The following is a 20094-nucleotide window of genomic DNA, read 5'->3' as shown; positions in this document are numbered from 1 at the left end:
AATGGCCTGCAGCTTTAACAAATATATTACGGCAATTTTAACTGTTTGACACGTGGCTGACTATAGTATTTTCGTGATTTATCTCAATCAATTGTCAGTTTGGGAAGTCCAGTCACAAATTATACCAGTAAGCAATACATTTTGGCTAAAAGCATCCACCATTCCATAAGGGAAAAACATGTTAGAGAGGTTAGAAAGACTTGAAAAATTCTGACAATCACTACGAATGAGAGCCTGTGAAGTGTAAAACTTTACACCAAGTACTCAGACTCTGCACACCAATACATTATTAATCTTATCTTTCAGCTGTGGACAGGAAAATGTATAAACTGTTAATCCACTATATACAGCCTTTTCCCTTGGCTATTTCTAAACAATGGAAAAACAGAACTTATTGAAGTTTAAAAATAGCTTTTTGTGTACCAACATTTCAGTTTACTCTGAAAATATGCTTCTTACAGCCATAGAAGCACTACGTGTGTAGTGGTCATTTGCTTACTTACTGTCATAAAAAGTAATAAAGATGAAGTTTTTTTGTTCCTATTAATATCACAGTTTTATAATTACACTGTGCATGCCATTTCAAGCACTAGGGGAACTTGACACAAATGTGATTTCTTCCAAATCTTTTGCATATTCCCCCTTCTCTGTCAACTGTTTATTTCCTAAAATTTACAATGTGCAGCAATTTCTGCCTTGATTAAATAATCTGATTTTAATATTCTCCTCCTATTATAAACACTGCTTGTTCCCATATAACATCAATATCATTTATGTGACAGAAAAATATTTACAGTCAGATCATTCAAACAAAACCTCAAAATTAATATAGACAGCTACCCATCAAGTTGTTCCTCCTTAAAGTGTTTTTCTTCTATAAAGCCTCAAATCAGACTGAATCCTTAAGGACAGCACAGATCTACCAAAGTTCAGATAATTATCAAGTTCCTGGTCCCAAGCTATCACAGATTTTAATAGAGAACATTTCCAGGAGTTTTGCATGGCCCAAATTCATATTTTTACGTCACCACTCTTCAGAAACAATGGCACTATTTCACCTGAAGATTTTGCACACAACCAAACAGAAACACACACTACCCCTGAGGCAGACCCCAGACAAATTAAAGTCAGTGCTTGAAATCCGATGAAATAACGATAAAACAAAAACAAACAAACAAACAAACAAAAACCAACAAACCAACCCAGAGCTTACTAGTGTACTGTGTCAGGAAACATTTACAGCAGTGATTCTACACATCCCACCACTAAATAAATTCCTACCCAATTACATTTGCTTTGGCCTCTGTTAATTTAATGCCATTTCAGTTGGATTTGGTGGTTTCAGCTTTGTCAGCTCTATCAGGCTTTCACAGCAGGGCAGGAAACCAGGTTGATTTGGATGAGCTGCACAGGAGCAGTACAGGGAGAACCCTGGCTGCCAACCCATCATCCCTTCCATTGCCCCAGTGTGCTTCCCACATGCACATTGCAGGAGCAAAACTGTCTCAGTCTGGAGAAAACCCTCAGCCAAGCAGTATGTGTGATACAGAAAGATTGTAGGAAAAAAAGCAAGGATGTTACCCTTCCGTTGTTTCAATGAAAAAAAAAAATAAAGAAAAGGAATAAAGAAACATAAAAGGACAAAAATCATTATCCACTTCACAGTTGTCTAACGGAGAGGAAGCTTCTGGTACTGCAAAAATGTCTCAGAAATTATAGTTTAAGAAATAAAGCTCATTCATTAACTCATTTCCTAAAGGCAGTATTTTCTGAATTTTTTCCCCTTTCATTAACATGGCATTATATAATTACTTTATTATGGGTTTTATTTAAAACTTAGAAAGTGGAGTTCTGGGCAGCAATGCAGTCACCATTAGCTAATTTAATGGCAAACTGTTCCACGAATTGTAATTGAATTTCAGCCATTTTCCAAATTTGCTGCTTTGTTATTCTCTGTATTTGAAGAATTAAAATTTTACAAAAGGTTCTAAAAATATTAGTATGAACAATTATGCAATATCCCTTTATTTTAAATATGGATTTTTTTTTTTATTTTGTTTTTTTAACTCAGGAAGCTCATCCAGATATCCAAACCATTTTATTTTAATGGCAAATTACGAAATAGCTCTAAGGTCTCTACAATAAACAGAAGAGTTCAAAACATCAGAAGGAAAAATTTAATCATTTAAAAATAGATGCCGTAAGTAGCACTTCTGTTAAAAATTACAGCTTGGTTGTCTGTACAACCAAGAACATCACAAACTACTATAAATCTCAGAGTTTTGTATATTAAGAAGTTATATTGCCAGTCTCAAAAATGCTCTGTTTAAAAGAGGGAAATAAATAGTCTGTGATTTTTTTACAAAGCACCAGCAAGCCTTACATTACATACACAACTGGGGTAGCTGCAAAGTTTATAGAAAGTCATTTAAACCTCCACTGAAAGTTCTTAAATCTTCATTGCTGACAGTTTAGAACACAAAAAGGAAAAGGCTTTTTCCAGAATCTGCTGTTTTAAGAAAGTAAAACATTCAATTTTTGCTAAAACACCGCCTGAGTTTGTGTAGAAATATTTACAATTATCAACAGAACACATGCAACAAAAGGTGGGGATGATTATAGAAACAGAAAATTAATTCAGAAATGGTCTTCTCAGCCAGGTACCATTAGCTTCTGTTTCTGATTTCATACTCCCTAAAGAAACATTCCATTTCCTAAACAAAAACAGCACTGGGCTTAAGGATATATACCACAACTGGAACATGAAAAAAATTCATTCCCCAGGATTCCACTAAATTGCTAAAAGTACAATAATTTGCACTCTCCCAAGGATTTCACCTCTTTTTCTCTTTCAGTGTACATGTTGCTGCACAGAATACAATCACCTATCAGCCTCTCATGCTTAGCTGCACAGACAGCTCCCTCTTTGCCAGGAGCAGCTCCTGTTTTACTCAAACACATAAGGAGCAGCCTTGTTCCAATTCCAGCCTGGCATTGCCCAGTGCCCACCACCTCCTTTGTGACCCAGAGCACTTCCACCCTCTGCAGACACCGCACTGCAGCAGCTCACTCCAACACCTGTGTCAGGTGTGTGCTCTGGGATGGAGGGAGGGAGGGACCAGCAGGGTGAGGATGCTCTGGGATGGAGGGAGGGAGGTACCAGCAGGGTGAGGATGCTCTGGGATGGAGGGAGGGAGGGACCAGCAGGGTGAGGATGCCCTGGGATGGAGGGAGGGAGGTACCAGCAGGGTGAGGATGCTCTGGGGTGGAGGGAGGGAGGGACCAGCAGGGTGAGGATGCTCTGGGATGGAGGGAGGGAGGGACCAGCAGGGTGAGGATGCCCTGGGATGGAGGGAGGGAGGTACCAGCAGGGTGAGGGTGCCCTGGGATGGAGGGAGGGAGGTACCAGCAGGGTGAGGGTGCCCTGGGATGGAGGGAGGGAGGGACCAGCAGGGTGAGGATGCTCTGGGATGGAGGGAGGGAGGTACCAGCAGGGTGAGGATGCTCTGGGATGGAGGGAGGGAGGGACCAGCAGGGTGCGGATGCCCTGGGATGGAGGGAGGGAGGGACCAGCAGGGTGAGGATGCCCTGGGATGGAGGGAGGGAGGTACCAGCAGGGTGAGGATGCCCTGGGATGGAGGGAGGGAGGTACCAGCAGGGTGAGGATGCTCTGGGATGGAGGGAGGGAGGGACCAGCAGGGTGAGGATGCTCTGGGATGGAGGGAGGGAGGGACCAGCAGGGTGAGGGTGCCCTGGGATGGAGGGAGGGAGGTACCAGCAGGGTGAGGGTGCCCTGGGATGGAGGGAGGTGCCTGTGGGGTGCAAGCCCTGCACTCAGGGTCACCCGTGGCTGCCACAGGACCGGGGCACTGTCGGTGGGTGACACAGGGGACCTCACAAGCAGCTCCAGCTCCCCGGGTTCTGCCTCACCCCACAGCCCCTTTCCTTCCTCCTCCTCCCTGACCCTGCTCTCTGCTTTCTGAAGGTTATCTGAATGCAGGGATCATCATCTAAAGACTTTTTTTTCCCCCAAATAATCAGTGTTTTTAAACTGCAGATTATCTGCAGTGCAGCTTATGTGCATGAAAACTGACACGCTGTTGTTTAAAATCCCTTTTTCAATAAGATGCATTAGCAAACGAATGTCTATCCATGTAAAGAAATGATGATCATTCTTACTTTGGACATAAACCCAGTATTTTATCTAACATAGTTTCATTTAAATCTTACTAATGCTGAATGATTGTGAAAAAAATTGTGGTTTTTTTTTAATCCTTAGAGATTTATGTCCTTATAAAACTATTTTGCTTTAAATCACAGGCCTGGCATAGAATAAATTTCTACTCAATTACAAGAGGTATCAACTTACCAATTCTTCTTCTGGGTACAATAATTTCAAGACAAAATTAGGTTTACTTAATGTAAAGGCTCAAACTACTTTAAAAAGACAAGAAAAAGGACATATTTCACAGCCTTGTGCAATCTTTTTTCCTATGAGTTAACTTTCTTCTTAAACCAGTTTCTTAAACAAGACACGGACATTCTGCATCTCTTCAAGCATTACTTTGTTATGAAGTACATAAGAACTTCACCAAACTGGATACAGTTACAAAATGCTGCCTTTTCTTAGTGACATTTCCTTAAAGCAATAATTTTTCATGGCATGCTCTTAAAAAGCAATCATATAATCTAGAAAATATGGCATATTTGCAAACTCTTCTGCTCCACTTGCTTCACGGAAAGGAAAAGAGCCCTATTTTCCACCAGTGGCTGTGGTTTCCATGTCACTGAGGGGCACAGAGCTTGGCTGTACACCCAGCCCAGCTGAGTCATCAGAATGGACTTGGCTGCAGAATGCCATTTTTTGTTAGATCCACATGTGATTGACACAGACCAACAATCTTGGGTACAGGGCTCATGCTAATCAGCCACATAGGCAAACAAGAGTACTCAACCCACACAAGTTTATCCAATCTGCATGGCCCAGAAAATAGCTTTTCCTATGTGCAGAATGTTGATTTTTAGAACTACTAACTATTTCTTCTCTGTTTTGGCTTTTTTTCCCCTCACAGTGGCTCAAGAGCCACATTTATTCCCCTGCCATGAAACACCAAGGAAGTTTTCATTTTACAAACCCATCTTCTTTTAATACCCAGACTCTAGCACCACTTGATCAAAGGAGGGTTTGCTCCCCAAAGCAGCTAAGATACCAGCAGCCTTCTTCCACTCTGCTGCAGATGACCCTAATTCTGACAGAAAAGCATCTCATTAGCAATGTGTAGATGCCTGAAGTTACCTAAGACCATAGAGAGAATTTTTGAAAATCTATCTATTGTTCATTTCCTGAACTTCTCTGTATTTGAATAGCAGTGAAAGCATCAATGTGTCAGCTGAAAGGTTAATGCCTCATCAAAAGGAAGAGCATTTGTCACACTGAGGTGGATCATCAAAAGCAGAACTTTGCTGCTGTTTTATCCAGAAATGTTATCTCCTACATCAAGATTGTGTACACGTTTTAATTCAGCAAGCGAAAGAAAAATAGCTAATCTTGAATAGAAAGAAGAGATAAATATCACCATGCACATTAAAAAGTTAGAGATCTTTTCAACACAGTAAGTTGTGGTAGTCTGCAGAGCTTGTCCAGTATTTTATAACGATTTAGGACATGGTTAAGAGGTATCCACTCTTGCAGCTACCAAAAATTTTTCAAATAGTGTTCATTTTCCAAAGGAAGGGTATGAGTAAATTGAGTGTCTTGAAGGAATAGCTTGCACAGAAGCATTGAAGCAGTCTGAGCCAGAAAGTTTGACTGAACTCTCAGCTTTAGTTAAACTATGCCAGAAATAAATGGGAATAAACAAATAGATTAGGAAAATAAGGAAGAAGAAAGTAGTAAGAGTCATTAACGTAATCTTCACTTGAGGAATGGGGCAAATGTAAACTGAAAGGGTCTCTGTGTGTAACAGAGACTATAAAAGGAAGACTGTTTGGTACTAAAACTGGTTTGTGTAGGCTTCTGAAGAAAAAAAAATATCCCATTAGCCATCCAAAAACTTTACACCTGGCCTGTGTACAGGTTTGGTCCAATGAAGAGAAATAAAGAAACCCCTAAACCTCCCCTTGAGCTTGGAAACTGGGGCCTTTAGAGCTGCTAACTTTGCAGGAAAATTGAACAATGGCAGAAAGATCAGAGCAAACACCATTTTCCCTGCCAGACTCTCAGCCATGGCCTCAGGAACTCAGCCTTTGCCATGGGATAGGAGATTGCTGTGGCAGCACAGTCACCTCCTTTCACAGCTTGAGCCCAGGAACTACAAGGGCCCCGCAGAGGGGGAAACCTCAAACTGGCAGTGTGTAATTTGGTTTTGTTTATGTTCCTATGTTCCCTATTGATCTGCACAGGGCTTAGAATCAACAGCAAAGACCACTAGCCCCGCCCCAGTACAAACTGCAGAGGCAAAATAATCTCAGAATAATTCTTCCTGCACCGAATCAGAAGAGACAATCAGATCCAGCAGCCAGCACTGCTGGAAGTGGCCCCAAAGTCCACTTGTTACAAGGCTCTGCACGGAGATCAGCGTGTGTGTCAGTTTGGTGCTGCAGGCTGGGATCTCTGTCACTCACAGCAGAGGATCTTTTAGTCTTTGGAATAAAGTGGAACAGGCAGCACCCGTGAAGGCAGTACATCAACCCCATAATGAGGTGAAACAGGTTCTCAGTAGAACAAATGTAACGGGGAGGAGAGAGAGCAGAAGAAAAACAATGTTGAAAATAATCCTTTGGGAACAGTTTAACCCTCAAGTGACTACTACCAGAACCTCTAATTAAAAGGTACACTGACTCCAAAACAAGACACGGATGTCTATCCTTTAACAAGGACCGGGTCTGAATAGCTTGGACATGCCACATGAGAAATATCCAACAGTCACTGGGACATGCCCCACTAGAGAAGCCTTCACAAGCTCCTCAGGAGACTACAAAACACACAGTATCTGCATAAGACATAACCCTGCTCTCACCACATCATCTCATTTTTTCCACATATCTTAGACCCTTAACAGCTTTCTGTAAATTCCAATACAGAAGGCACAGCACATCCAGCAGTTAGAAAAGCCCCTTTGTATTTGCTTAAAAGGAAAACAAGTTAGTTAAGAAAGGCAAACCAAAATATCCTGCTTGCTGGTTTTCCATTAGGCACTTGTGGGACTACCCCACGTCTGGGACCAGGCAGCGTGTACACCAAAAAACGCATGACATTTTGGAAGGTCTTTCCTTTCTAAATAAAGATACTGCAGATTTAAATGCTGTCAGTTTAATTTACAGGATACAGGTGTTAGTTATTCTTTAAACCAAGAGCCCTTCATACCCAGGGTACCCCACCGTGTTTCAGCTTACACAGAAATCAGCCTGAGAAATCTTTCTAGTGGTACAGATCACACTGCCGATATGGAGCCCCTGGAAGGCTGTATTCCTCCTCTTGTCACTTAGGAAGAAATTAATTCATCACTGAGCAAAACACTAGCACCAGATAATGTGATTTTCAAGCACATGATATGTGCATCTCCAGCCAGCATGTCCCTGTGCACCACGGTACAAACATCATTAACAGATGAATGCTCAGTATTGGCACATGGACCAGGATACTTCACATTGTGGAATAACAAATGGACTTCAGCCCCTTCAGAAAAGAGAGCAATGAAATACTAGAACAATTTAACAAGTCCATGGTTTGCTGCCTGTGGGTAGCCAAGATCCATGAAAGCATGGACACGTGATGCTGCAGCCTTGCTCCAAGTCAAGGCTCAGCACTAGCCTGAGCTGTACACAGAGCTTCTGAAAGTAATTCTCCTCCCCCAGTTCCATGTTGTATACTCAGGATGCAGAGGCACTGGTTTATAGTATCCTAATCTTTTCTATTTTTTCTTTTTCCATTAAAGTTTGTTCTCAGTGCTAGCAGCAATTTATTTTCAAGATAGTGGCAGTGTAGGGTAGCTTGCACAGTGCATGGGTTGGCACGACCAATTCCCACGCTTTCAGCACTGCCAGGAACAAGTGCCATGGCTGAACAGCCAGGAGAGATCTCTGTCAGCAGCTGGAAAAATGTACCACACACAACTGCTCTCCAATAAAAGATCAAGGTAGCAATCAAAGGAGGACTGCACCACTTTGTCGCACCAACAGCCTTTTCCATAACTGATGTTTCATCAAGACCTTCAGAGGACAGTCTCAAATCATGAATTTTATTGTACTACAAAATACTTGCCTTGTTCATTCCTAGAAGTTAGAAGTGAAAGGAAAGAATAAAACAGACCAATGCCTTTGGAATTACATTCTGACTTCAAAGGGACATTCATATGGTGGTAGCTTCTGTAACAGCAAGAGAACCATGAACAGCAGGAGGCTGGGAAGACAGATAATTCTGGTGACAGACTGCAGAGTAAACAAATAAAAATTAAGCAAATATATTTTTCATGTTTCTTTAAACCAAAGATCCATCTTTTCTTGTTGTCGCCTCTGTGAAGGATTAATCATAACAGAAATTGTCTGCTGTCACTGAAGTAAGGAAATAACAGAAGTGAGGGGACGTACAAGAGAAACAGAGGCCATCAGCATTTTAATAGAGCTTTAAAAATTCTATGAGGAAAAAAGTACTGCTTGATAACATATGGTTTCACTTCAGAGATTCAAATATTGGCATTAAAACCAAGAGAGTAGAGGAAGTATGTCCTATAACATGGAGTATTTTTGTTGGAATAGTCAGTAATAATGGCAACTGGCATAAGCTTCATTAGTACTTCCACAGCAAAAATCTCTTCTTTACCTATGCAAGGCAGTGCACAGAGGCTGGGGGTGGTAAAAGAAGCACTCAGTTGTTTGAGTAGCATTTGGTTCAAGCTAAGTCACCAATAAAAAAACTCCAGATTTTTCTATACATCCATTGTCTGGGTGATGTTTCTCTGAGACCTAATCTACTAACTTTGTGGACAAAAACAAGCTTTTACTACTGTTAGCTCTGCAAAACCAATATAACCATGGCTGAGCGAGCTGGAATTTTTATTACTGGCAATGAAGTAAAATTCAGACAGAAAACAGCTTGATTGTCAAACCCAAATGTGTGAGTTAGAAGTACTGGCTGTTAGAAAAATCACCTTCTGACGTGTGAACTAAGCAAAGTTTTATCAGAAAGAGACGGACAGAGAACAAGTGCAGAATCACAATTACTTCTGGAAACAATTCTGCTGGAGGGTTACAACGCTCTGCCCTCTTCCCTTTCTGCCAGCCCTCATCTGCCACTCACACACACAACTGCAGGAGCAGGCTGCAGCGTGCTGCAGAGCTCCGAGTACTCCTCAGGTATGCCAAAATCATACTGGAATACCCAGAGAGGAAAGACATGTTGAAGAAAAGGTGCAGCTTCCTGGGCAGCTGCAGCTCTGCCCTGCTACAGTCTGGGCTCTGCTATGCCCCCTGAGAGACAGACCTTCCCATCCTCACAAGAGCAAAAAGTGCAAGCCTAGAAAAACCCCTTACAGTCTTGCTGACCTCCTGTAAGATCCCTGCACACTGAACTCCCCAACCCTTGGGATTTAGTCTGCTCCTGACAGGAACTGGAGTCCTTAACTGCAGTGCTGGGGACCCACTGCCCCATGCTCTGCCATGGGCACTCCTCAGTCAGGCTGAGCTGAACAAAAAGGGCAGCCTTGGGCTGCCTCCTCATCTCATGAATGATCCCCTCAGCTTTTTGTGAGGGGACCTGCACAGCAGCATGCAGGGTGGTGAGTATCAAAGGTAGCTCTGAGTTTGCTGGAGGACTGGAAGCACTGGAGCTGCACCACCACAGCACCCTGCACGCATCAGTGCTGATGCTCACACAGCTCTCCTACTGCTGCTGCCAGGGCTGGCTTGGTCATTCTAAACTAATTCATGTTCTTCTGGGTATTATTGCTCCACCTCTGCCCTCTAGGTACACCGAGAGATTGGTTCAGATGAGGAAGAATCAAACTGGAAAAAGCAAATCCCATGAATACAGTCCTCTACACCTGGATGTGAGGTAAGTCTCTGCTGCCTCCCTAAAAACAAAAGAAATTTGCCACTTGGCCCATATTAAAACCTCCTTCTATATCCAGGAAACAGTTTTTTAATCTCTGCACAGCATAAGATTGAGCCAAGAACGTGAGTTACACAACAATCTTCTACTTATCTGACTTAATCCCAATTTAATAATTTAAACCCTAAATAAATAACCTTTCTTCCCAGGGCACTGAGCCACTCTAAGGCCAGCATTCTGTTCCCAGAAGAGCTGCCAGCCCCCTTACCCATCCTTTAGGGACTCCTTTCTCAGAGGAGAAATGTGGACATTGCCAATTCCAGCAGGGAAGAAAAAACTGTTATTAGGAGATGAAGTCCCAATTTAGACCAATTTAGTCCCAATATTGCTTGAGACCATGCCTTTGGATATCTTCCTATCAAGACATACTTCAGGTCATTCTAGCACTTGCCTTAGGATCCAAGATCTTATCAAAGAAACCCCAAGTTTCTTAACTTTTAACTATTGTTTATTTTCTAACTACCAGACCTAGCATCTCAAGTACTGAGGCTACCCTGGGATTCAGCAGTGCCAGGGCTCCCAACCCACATCCAGTGGCCAGCAGAGCCCACAAAGAGGAGGGCAGAGGCAGGAAGGAAGCACAGAGGACTGTTCCAGCCAGCACCAGACAGGAGCACTGGGAATGCTGTGGTTAACTGGTTGCCTGGTTTTGTTTCTGAAGGAATATTAGCCAGGGATTTTTTGGTCAAGATTTTTATTTCCCATCAGTTGATAACTTCAGTTTAATGGCCTTATTGTTAACTTCCTTTTTTTACTGTAAATATCTGGGACACTGGATACCAGTGCTATCATTAATTGTACCAGCAGACAAACAAGTCATCTATTTCTGAACTAAATTACTTCTAATTGCACATGCAACTCTTGCACTCTCCTTACACATAAAGGAGTTTATGTCTTTTTTTAAAAAGTGCATGTCATTACAGGGAGTGAACTGACAGAGAGTTCACTTCCTGACATCATCATCGCTGGTTTTATTTTATTTTTACATTTCTGTGTAAGCACTGAAGTGTACAACAGCCCTATAAACAGACAGGAAAATATGATCCCTGTCCCAGTGAGTTTGCATTCCAAGATGGGATTTCTTGTTAGCACTAATTCTTTCCCCTTTCTTGGACTGATTATCAAAAACAATTACAAAGACCTGTACAAATTATGTGTGCTGCCGCCTGCTAACACAAATAAGATGTATCATTACTTGGGCTTTTTCCTAAATCCATTTTCCACAGTATGACCCTCTCCCCTCTGCCCCCCCCCAGCAACACACTTGGAACACAAGTTACCCAAATGAGCTTAGTACACTGAACTCCCAAGCACAGCCAGTCACTGCTGAACATTAGCAATGGCATCTGAAATGCTCAAACTTCTGGAATGAGAAACAGTTTTTAGCTATTTTATATATATTTCCACTTTTTTTTTTTTTTTTTTAATATCACATTGATCAAGCTTTTGAGTAGCATGTTGCTTCAGCAAGATTTGGTATCATTTGTATCCAGGAGAAAAAAAAACAACCAACCAACAACAACAATAACCACAAACCACACAGAAAAATAAATAACCACAGCTCAAGTCACAGGGAAAAAAAAAGCTCCTATAATTTAGACAAAGCTAAATATCTAAATGAGAATTTTTAATCTAAAAACCATGTGTAGTCCTTGCACCACAGTTGCTTATCTGTCACAAAGCAGACGAGCTACACCACGGCCTTGACTGACCATTATACATCATTCAAAGTTAACATTTTTCTGTTTGACCATCTTATCTTCCTTTATCTCCCTGCCTGAGTGAGGAGACCCACGAGTCACTAAGTAAAATACCATTCTAGATCCCAAAAGTCTTTGCCAAGGCACAACGTGATCAGTCTCAAGGATTTTTGGAAGAGGAATCTGGTGGGTTTAAAACGATGGCTGGGAATACTGAAGGCCTTTCCCAAACAACTCTTTGTTTATCTGTGCTAGATTTGCTGCTGCTGACTAATTTTCTTTGGGGTAATTTCTAATTCTATGATGCTAACCTTTGCTGGGAAAGGACTGTAAAGTTTAGAAAGACCTACTTAGTAGCCCTAAAAATGTGCTGTTTTACTAAGAGCAGTTAGAATCGAGCAACTGCCTCCTTTAAAGAGAGGGGTATTTTCAAAAAGCGAGGAAGTGCTGATCCAAAGATGTAACTTCCAAGTGTGAAACAACATCATGTGAGTGACATGAGAACAGGCAAGGGACTCCTGATCCCAGGGCATATGAGGACAGTGTGGACCACAAAGACTGAGCTTGCTTAGTTTCTGGCTGGAGGGTGTTTACCCTGAAAATGCCAGCAAATGCATGGTCTGTGGAACAACATTGTCATGAGCTTCAAAATTTTAATAGCCTAATGTTTATAGAGGGCAACACATTTTGGAAGGATGCTATAAAAAAGGCGAAGAAAATTTAAAGAACAAAAAATAAAACAGGCACAGTAATTAAGAGTTTAGGTTTATTTTCCATGGACTGAACTGGAAGATGATGAAGGGTAAAAGAAACAACTGCTGAGATTCAACAGAGCTTCCCCACAACACACAAACCTATCTCCAGCCTGCATAAAAATACTGCACCAATACAGGCTAGCACATTTTTTGTGCTAAGACAAACTTCACAGACTTTTTTGTCATTTTTTTCTGCAGAATTACAAATTCATGTGAATTGGTTCATTTCAGTATATTTTTTCTGTCATATCTGCACTTGGCTGTTTGTTACATTAATGAAGGCCATTACCATTCTGGTCACCCTCATATAGGTGACTTCAAAGAGGCTACAAAGTCTTGTCTGGCACCAGATTCCCCACATCTGCAGGGCTCAGTCAGCTGTGCTCTGCTATGCACATAACTGGATGTGGCACCAGGAGACCTCACTGGGCTAAGGCAGCATGGATTACCATCTGGGTTTTGGTTGTGATGTATCAGACAGGTAAAGAGTAGCCAAAAGCAGCTAAAAACAAAACAGTTCTGAGAAAACAGCCCTTCCATTAACACTACAGGCTTCATGCATCAGCTTGGCTCCACAATGTGGGTACAGAGACAGGAGCAAGAGGCTGCAGCTCTGAGTCCTTCACATGGCTCTGGTTTACTTGCAGAGCATCACTCAAATGAAGTATCACCCCACCCTCAATGCAAGCAAGAGGAGAGTCAGGTCTCTCAGCCTACTCATGCTACTCAAAAGAAAAAAACCAGGACCAGTTTGTGGCCCCAAATCAGAGCAGGGAGCTCCTGGGTGAAGCTCCATAAGCAAAACAGCACTCGTGGGCCACCTTTCAGTAATGGTCACCAACTCTGCCAGGGCAAGAAAGAATGGATAGTAAACATATAAAAGAACAGTTAATTACATTAGAGACACAATGAACATGATCCATGAAAAAATGGGAATTATGGCAGCTGTTGGAAGTGTATCTGGAGGAAAAGTAACAATTTCTTTCACTCAGTCCTTGTCAAAAGCAAAGCTGTCACAAAACCAGTTTGAGCTTCAATACTTTGGGAAGACATGGTAAAATTCCTAGTAAGGAGAAAAATCAATTTCCATTTCAGATCAAAGTTCAGTTTGATCACAACTATTCATGCAGATATTCCCTTTACACAGCAAGTATCTGAACTAACATGGTTACAAAAACAGATGAAAAATGTCTAATTTTTATTATGAAATTGTGTCAGCACCAGCTGAATCATATAAGACTAGGAGTCCATGATTAGTGTCATTTATGACAGTTTCTATTCATAGTAAATAACTAAAATTCATGTCCATAAACTACAATCAAGCAATTTACACATCAACTGATTATTTATGTTTTATGCTGAAAAACAAAACCGTTTTTTCCCCACAATTTTCTACTACTTTCTGTTAAGCAACACAAGAACACACCTACAATTTAAAATGTCAGTACCGAAAACATTTTTAAGCATAGAACAGCACTGCAATTTTGAAAGCTTTCTGAAAGATGAAAAAATCATTTTTCTAGTACAGCAGATTAGGAATAAGTTTACTGCATTTTATCTGAAGTTAGAGAAAAAAATTACTGGTTTGTTTATTTGTGTTTGTGTACACATCTATGAAAATACTCCTCTAATATCAGATTGATTTATAATAATAGCCTTTTAAGGGCTATTGACCTTGGTGCAAATGATTGGGAGTACACTGTGTGTACTAAATAAAGATTTTCAGGGAGACATCTGTTTACTAGCTATGCCTCTTTGTAAGCAAGATTCTGTCATTTCCAGGATAGTGTCCTATGCCAGAGGGTGGGAAGAAGCTAGACCTTCCTCAAAGACCTTCACCCAACAAAAGCACTTCATGAAAAAAAACGCACTGAGAGGAGCTGGTATCAGTTTTGTCAGTGAGAGGACACATACATTTGTAACCCCCCAAAATTATACATACATGCATTTATGAGCATTAGAAACATGGAAATGGCAGTCAAAGGTAGAACACAGTGGCAAAAAGAAGAAAAGGGCCTGGAAGAAGAAACCTCTGCTATGTGTGACTGAACAAGTTAAAGAAAAACTACAGACCACCATGGATGACAAAGTAAGAAGGTTAAGCAGAAACAGGCAGTAAAAGGGGGGTTTTGCCACAGAGGCAGCTGTGGTGTGACAACATTTCTATCACAAATTGCCACAATTTAGCATTACAATCTAATTGTCATCAAATCACACCTGATAATTCAGTATCTTCCATACTTACTGTATGTATTATTACATGTACTTGTCCCATACTCAAGCATAAATCTGGAATAGTTTCATGAGATAGTTATTAAGTTGGCTCTAAACAATGCAATTAATAAACTGAGACTTCAACTTTTCCTTAATAACCTGAAGTCACAGAACACAGAGCCACTTACAGCCCGTTCTGAAGAGCAGTGTCCTTTAGCAAAAGGCAAACAAACAGCCACAGAGGACAAAGGCCATTAACAATCATTTATTTGTCCTAATTCAAGGACTGTTCCCCCCTCTGTTTGTTCTACTGCTGGTCTACAAAGTCTTGCTGACAAAAAAATACCATTTCTTCCCAAAGGTTTGCAAATATTCACATTATGATTTCACACCTCGGCCAAACTATTTCCTGTTAAATCTGTCTGTCCAAATGAGGAAAAATTCCAAAAAAGGGCCAGTGTGGTGGCAGCACTCAGAGTGCTTGCAGAGTTCCTTGGAGCTTTCACTGCTACCAATTCTGGCTGTAAAGGCATCATAAAAGCAGGCAAGTGGCTCATAGGCATCAGCTGCCAGAACCTATTACAGTCCAAAGGCTCAACAAGGAGCAAAAGGCTCCCTGTGCTCTCACTTCACTTCCATTTCACTTGCACAGTCCTAAATTCCTGGCATGGGTATAACACAAATGTCCTGGGAAACTTTCTCATTGCAAATGGAGCTAACATTAGCAAAACTGGTTTTGCTGGTGCACTTTTATACGAGCTCCTCAGCTGAAACAAGCTATTCTAACAAAAGCATGCTTCCCCCATCCACTGTCACTGTATCCATAACAGAGATCTTTTTCCAATATAAAATATAACTAAAACCCCAAATCCCTCACTGATATTTCTAATCTAGGTAACATTCCTCATACAGTCCTGGCCTTGACTGCATTAAGACTTCACCTAAATGTGCCCTAAGTATAGGTCCACCAGTCAAGAAATACAGGAAAGCTTTCTATTGTGGAAAAAGCCATACCACTGTATTTGTACTCTCAAATGGCATAAACTATGCTGCAACAAGCACAATAGTATCAGCATTGCTGTAATTAGAAGAGGACTTTACCCTACTTAAGCCAGTAAGAAATCACCAACATGAAGAACGGACCATTGCAACACTGACATTTGAGGCAAGGGGTGATGCCTCAGCACCGAAGTCCCTAAACACTTGTTTGTGTAACATCTGATGGGTCCTTTCAAGGTCATGGGCAGAAGAAGTTTGCAAATGTCTGAAAGAGTATTTACTCCTTCTCCAAGGACAAACTGAAGAAACCCAGCTAACTGAACTGCAGTCTCCGCTGCCTTCAGCAGGTGTTTTAGTAGTGCTCAGACTAAATTTTCTATACTATCAGGAGAGAAAGGGACCCGGGACAAAGCACAAAAATAAATACTCACTATTTTATAAAGAAACAGATAACAATTAAAGGAGTTGCATGTGTATGATAATTTTTTTTTAAAAGTGGGAAAAAAAATAAGGTCGATCTTCAATCAGTATCACACAGGAGCTGCAATCCACTGACTGTTTTAGAGTGCTTATGCTTTTTAACTATCTAAAAATGGAAATAACTACGAATGGGAAATAACTATGAATGCTGGGACAGCCAGGGGCTTTCTTTAAACACTTTGCAAAATAGCACTCTCTCTTACCACATGAGCTCTTCGTTTCTCAGTTCAGAAAAGCACACAGCACTTTCCTACAGTGCATATCTGGGCAGTTCCAGAGCCTGCTTCTTCACACAAAATCTTTGAAAGATGACTGTTAACTAAACTTGGCTTAATTAAGTTGACAATTTCACAGCTACTTTGAACAGCTCATTAACTGCAGGCTACAGCTGCTTTGCAGCCAAGGCTCCACAATACATCATACAGTGAACCTGCTGACAGGAGCTACGACTTCCAACTCATGTTTCAAGAGATTAGATTTATTACTGAAGTCCTGCTTCTCCTAGAACCAGTTCAGGCCTCCTGTAAGAGACACTGGAAATACTTTGCTCTGCAGTACAGTGCTGCACATCACTGCAGACAAAGTCTGCATGTCAAAGGCAATGCTGTTTTACATGGGCTGCCAGGCTGAGAATGGTGCTGGGGTGAGGACAAGTGGCTGTGGCTGAGCTGCCACTGTTGAGAGTTTACTAAGTCAGGGGGTTGTATTCTACTTAAATTAACCACAAGCTAATTGGCAAACATCCTGTGCATATGTATATAGCCCTTGGACAGTCTGCTCATGTCTGTTCTAGGACAAAAGTATCTGTAGCTATAGCAATCAATTAACCTGCATTTAAGAAATTGTGTTTAAACAAATTACTGCTGCTGGCCCCAGACCATTCCTGAGTACAGGGGTCAAGGTTTCCCCAACCTAACTCAGACTCTAAAGGATATGAAGACCTCTTGCAGCACCCAGCAAAAGCACAGGGGCAGTGCTGTAAACCATAATCCTTTTATCCTGGCAATCCTCCATCATGCTTTTTTCTCTACATGATTGTTTTATTGGTTTGCCTTAAAAAAATCATTAAATTATTTTAGGATGGGCTAAAGGACCCTCCTTTAGAAGAATCTCTTAGAAATTCTGCCTGCTGTCTTGGGACCCTCTGATGTTGGGAAAGATGACGAAAAACAATGCCAAGCCCTTCACCCACATCCCTCTCACTGCAAAATGGAGGGGAAAAAAGAAAAAAAAAAAAGTAGGTACTATACAAATCCTTGTACCTCTTACAAAGTGGCAGGAAGCAATAGCAGTGGAGCATTTAAAGATTCCCAGGTAATATTTCACAATATTTCACATGAGTGTTTACTGAGTGTACTGTTACAGGGGTAAGTGGAAACCAGATCCCAAAGTGGTCGAAGGGATTGGCCGCAGCCAGGGAAGCACCTCTGCTTTCAAGTGAGCTCAACACAACTCACTTCCGTGGTACCTTTGTCCTGGAATGCAACAGCCCTGGCACAGCAAATCCTAACAAGTGGATGCAGCCGGGTACTTCTCTGATCAGTCAGCTGGAATGCCAGTCAGCTGGGGAAAAAATGTAAGGGACCATTGACCAAAAGTATCAGGTTTCCTGAAGGGGGTTGATGGTTCTTCCTTGCAGGTGATCCGTGGAGAAAGGGCAAGAGACTACATGGCCTGACTGCTAAACACACACTTGAGAAAACAGAGCAGACTGAGGAAGACTGTGTCCTTGTTCCAACTGATGATGGGAGAATTTATGAGGTTTCTCAACATTTTAGAACAAATCACTTTTCCATAACTAGAGAAATATCCCTGTGGAGGTAACTGTGACTTCTGCAACTAAACCATACCTCATAGAGACCTCTGAGCCTTGCAAGTGCTGGACCACTTACACTCTCCACTGGCCTCTGGTCTTGGTTTAACTTCGGAGGGACTGACAGAGCAGTGCATCATATCAGGGAGGCACCTCCTAACCCACACATAAATCCTGTGCACCCAATACAAGGGTGAAAATCACAGCTACCTCTTAATTCCCACAGCCTGCACTTCCTAGCACAGCTCAAAGGCTCTCAGAAGAAATGGAGGAAAAGATTGCCATTCCCTGATCCTGCACCAGGTCCATTTCATTTTCACAGTCCTTAAAATTCTCTGGTTTGCTTAGACTTTGTACAACAACCAAACAAGGTTACGCCACAAAGCAAAAACTGCCCCATGAACAGTGTCCCACAAACTCAGCAGAGCACAGCAGGAGAGAGTTTATATTGCCCAAAGAGCACAAGAGAACCTTGTAAAAGCTCTTAGCAATCAGAACAGCCAAGATAAAGTTAAGAGAAAACGTCAGAGCTATGTAACCTCCAAAAAGAAGCTGCTTTTAGTTTAATGGGCAAAAAAGATGGCAATTGCAGCTCACTTTTTTTGACAGTCCAGCTATGAATCTCACTGTAGGTAATTCATAAGAGAGCTTAGCTTTTTAGAAAATGTGAACTTCAGTCACGCTTCTCTGAAAATTTGGTGCTTGGCAACGTTCCCATGGTCACACTGTGACCAGAGGCTATGTCTGAGGATGTGACAAACCTCTGGACTTCCCACACCTCCCACCAGCCACTGGCAGGGCTTTTCCCTCTACCCCACTCCCCCTCTAACTCTGAGGCTCTGCACTGATACAAACAAACAAGAAAAAAACCCCTTCCAGCTTCCAAACGGTGACAGCAGAATTAGGTTTCTCAGAAAACTATCATAAGCTGACACATCAATATTTAACTCTCGGAACCAACAGTACAGAATGCCCAACAAAATTTCTTGGTTTATTATTTGCTACCAAACCAGCAGGCTGCCACTCCTGCCTGTCCTTCAGGGACAGACAGACAGACAGACACTGCCTCTGCACTTCTCACCAAAGCCAATGGGGAGAAGGATGGGTCAGCTTCCTCACTGAGCAGCTTCACTAGTTCAATGAGTTTTTAGTAGAATGAACAAGGATCACAAAAGCTAAATCTCTCTCATCTCCAAGAATTTGGTTTTTCCTATGAGGTACCACTGCCAGAGACAAGTGCTTTTTGGATAAAACTTGGTTCCCAACAAGCTACTGATCTAATACATTAATTTTAAAGAGCTGTAACTTGCAATAGTATTTCAGAAAATATAAAACTCTCCTAAAAAGTAAGTAGCTGCCCTAAAGTAAAACTTTCCATACTCTGGAAAAGGTACAATGTGAGATTATTTGCTGAGGGAAGAAGTGTCATTGGTAGGCTTAGGGGCTGTGAGTGACAGCACTGCCACAGAATTTGAGCTGACTCTTCTCCTGACAGATCTCAGCTCCATGGCATCACACAGAAAGGAACAAGAACACCACCTCCAGAAGTGAGGACATGCAATAACGTCACTAATTGACAGCACAAGCAGAACAGCTCTTTCGTCTGAAATTCTGCAGAAAGCAGATCCATTCCTGCCAAAGACAAAAAAAACCCAACAACAAAAAAACCAAATACTAAGTGAAAAGTTCCAGCAGCATCAATGGGAGCATGAAGCAGTGTCTGAGTTCACAGGACTTACTCTTCCTTTTGTTAACAAAACAAAAGCTGTTTGGTTTTGCAGAACTCCCTTTGCCTGGCTTTGAAATGCTTCATTCCTCTAAAATATCAGTTTTACCCTCAGGTTTTTTCATCTGCAGGACACTGTAACCTACGTATGAAAAAAACTAGCTATCCTGGTCATGAAGTCTTCTTCAGAATGCAAACCCGTATTTACTTACAATTCCTGTCCCTTGCTTTCTTTTAAACTCTTTCATCGGTTGTTCTTGGTCTCTGCAACAGTGTCTGCAGAAACAAAGACATCAACC

At 41.6% G+C, this 20094-nt stretch overlaps 1 protein-coding gene across 6 annotated transcripts in view; it reads right to left on the bottom strand.

Annotated features, from left to right (window-relative positions):
• Positions 1–20094, bottom strand: part of PDE8A (phosphodiesterase 8A) — a 153668-nt gene that overhangs the window by 99172 nt on the left and 34402 nt on the right. The gene's annotated exons all lie outside the window — the stretch shown is intronic.

Source organism: Corvus hawaiiensis, chromosome 13 (genome assembly GCF_020740725.1).
Source record: "Corvus hawaiiensis isolate bCorHaw1 chromosome 13, bCorHaw1.pri.cur, whole genome shotgun sequence".
Lineage (NCBI taxonomy): Eukaryota > Metazoa > Chordata > Aves > Passeriformes > Corvidae > Corvus > Corvus hawaiiensis.
Note: the sequence above shows the minus strand (reverse complement) of the source record. Positions and strands in the feature narration are given on the sequence as shown.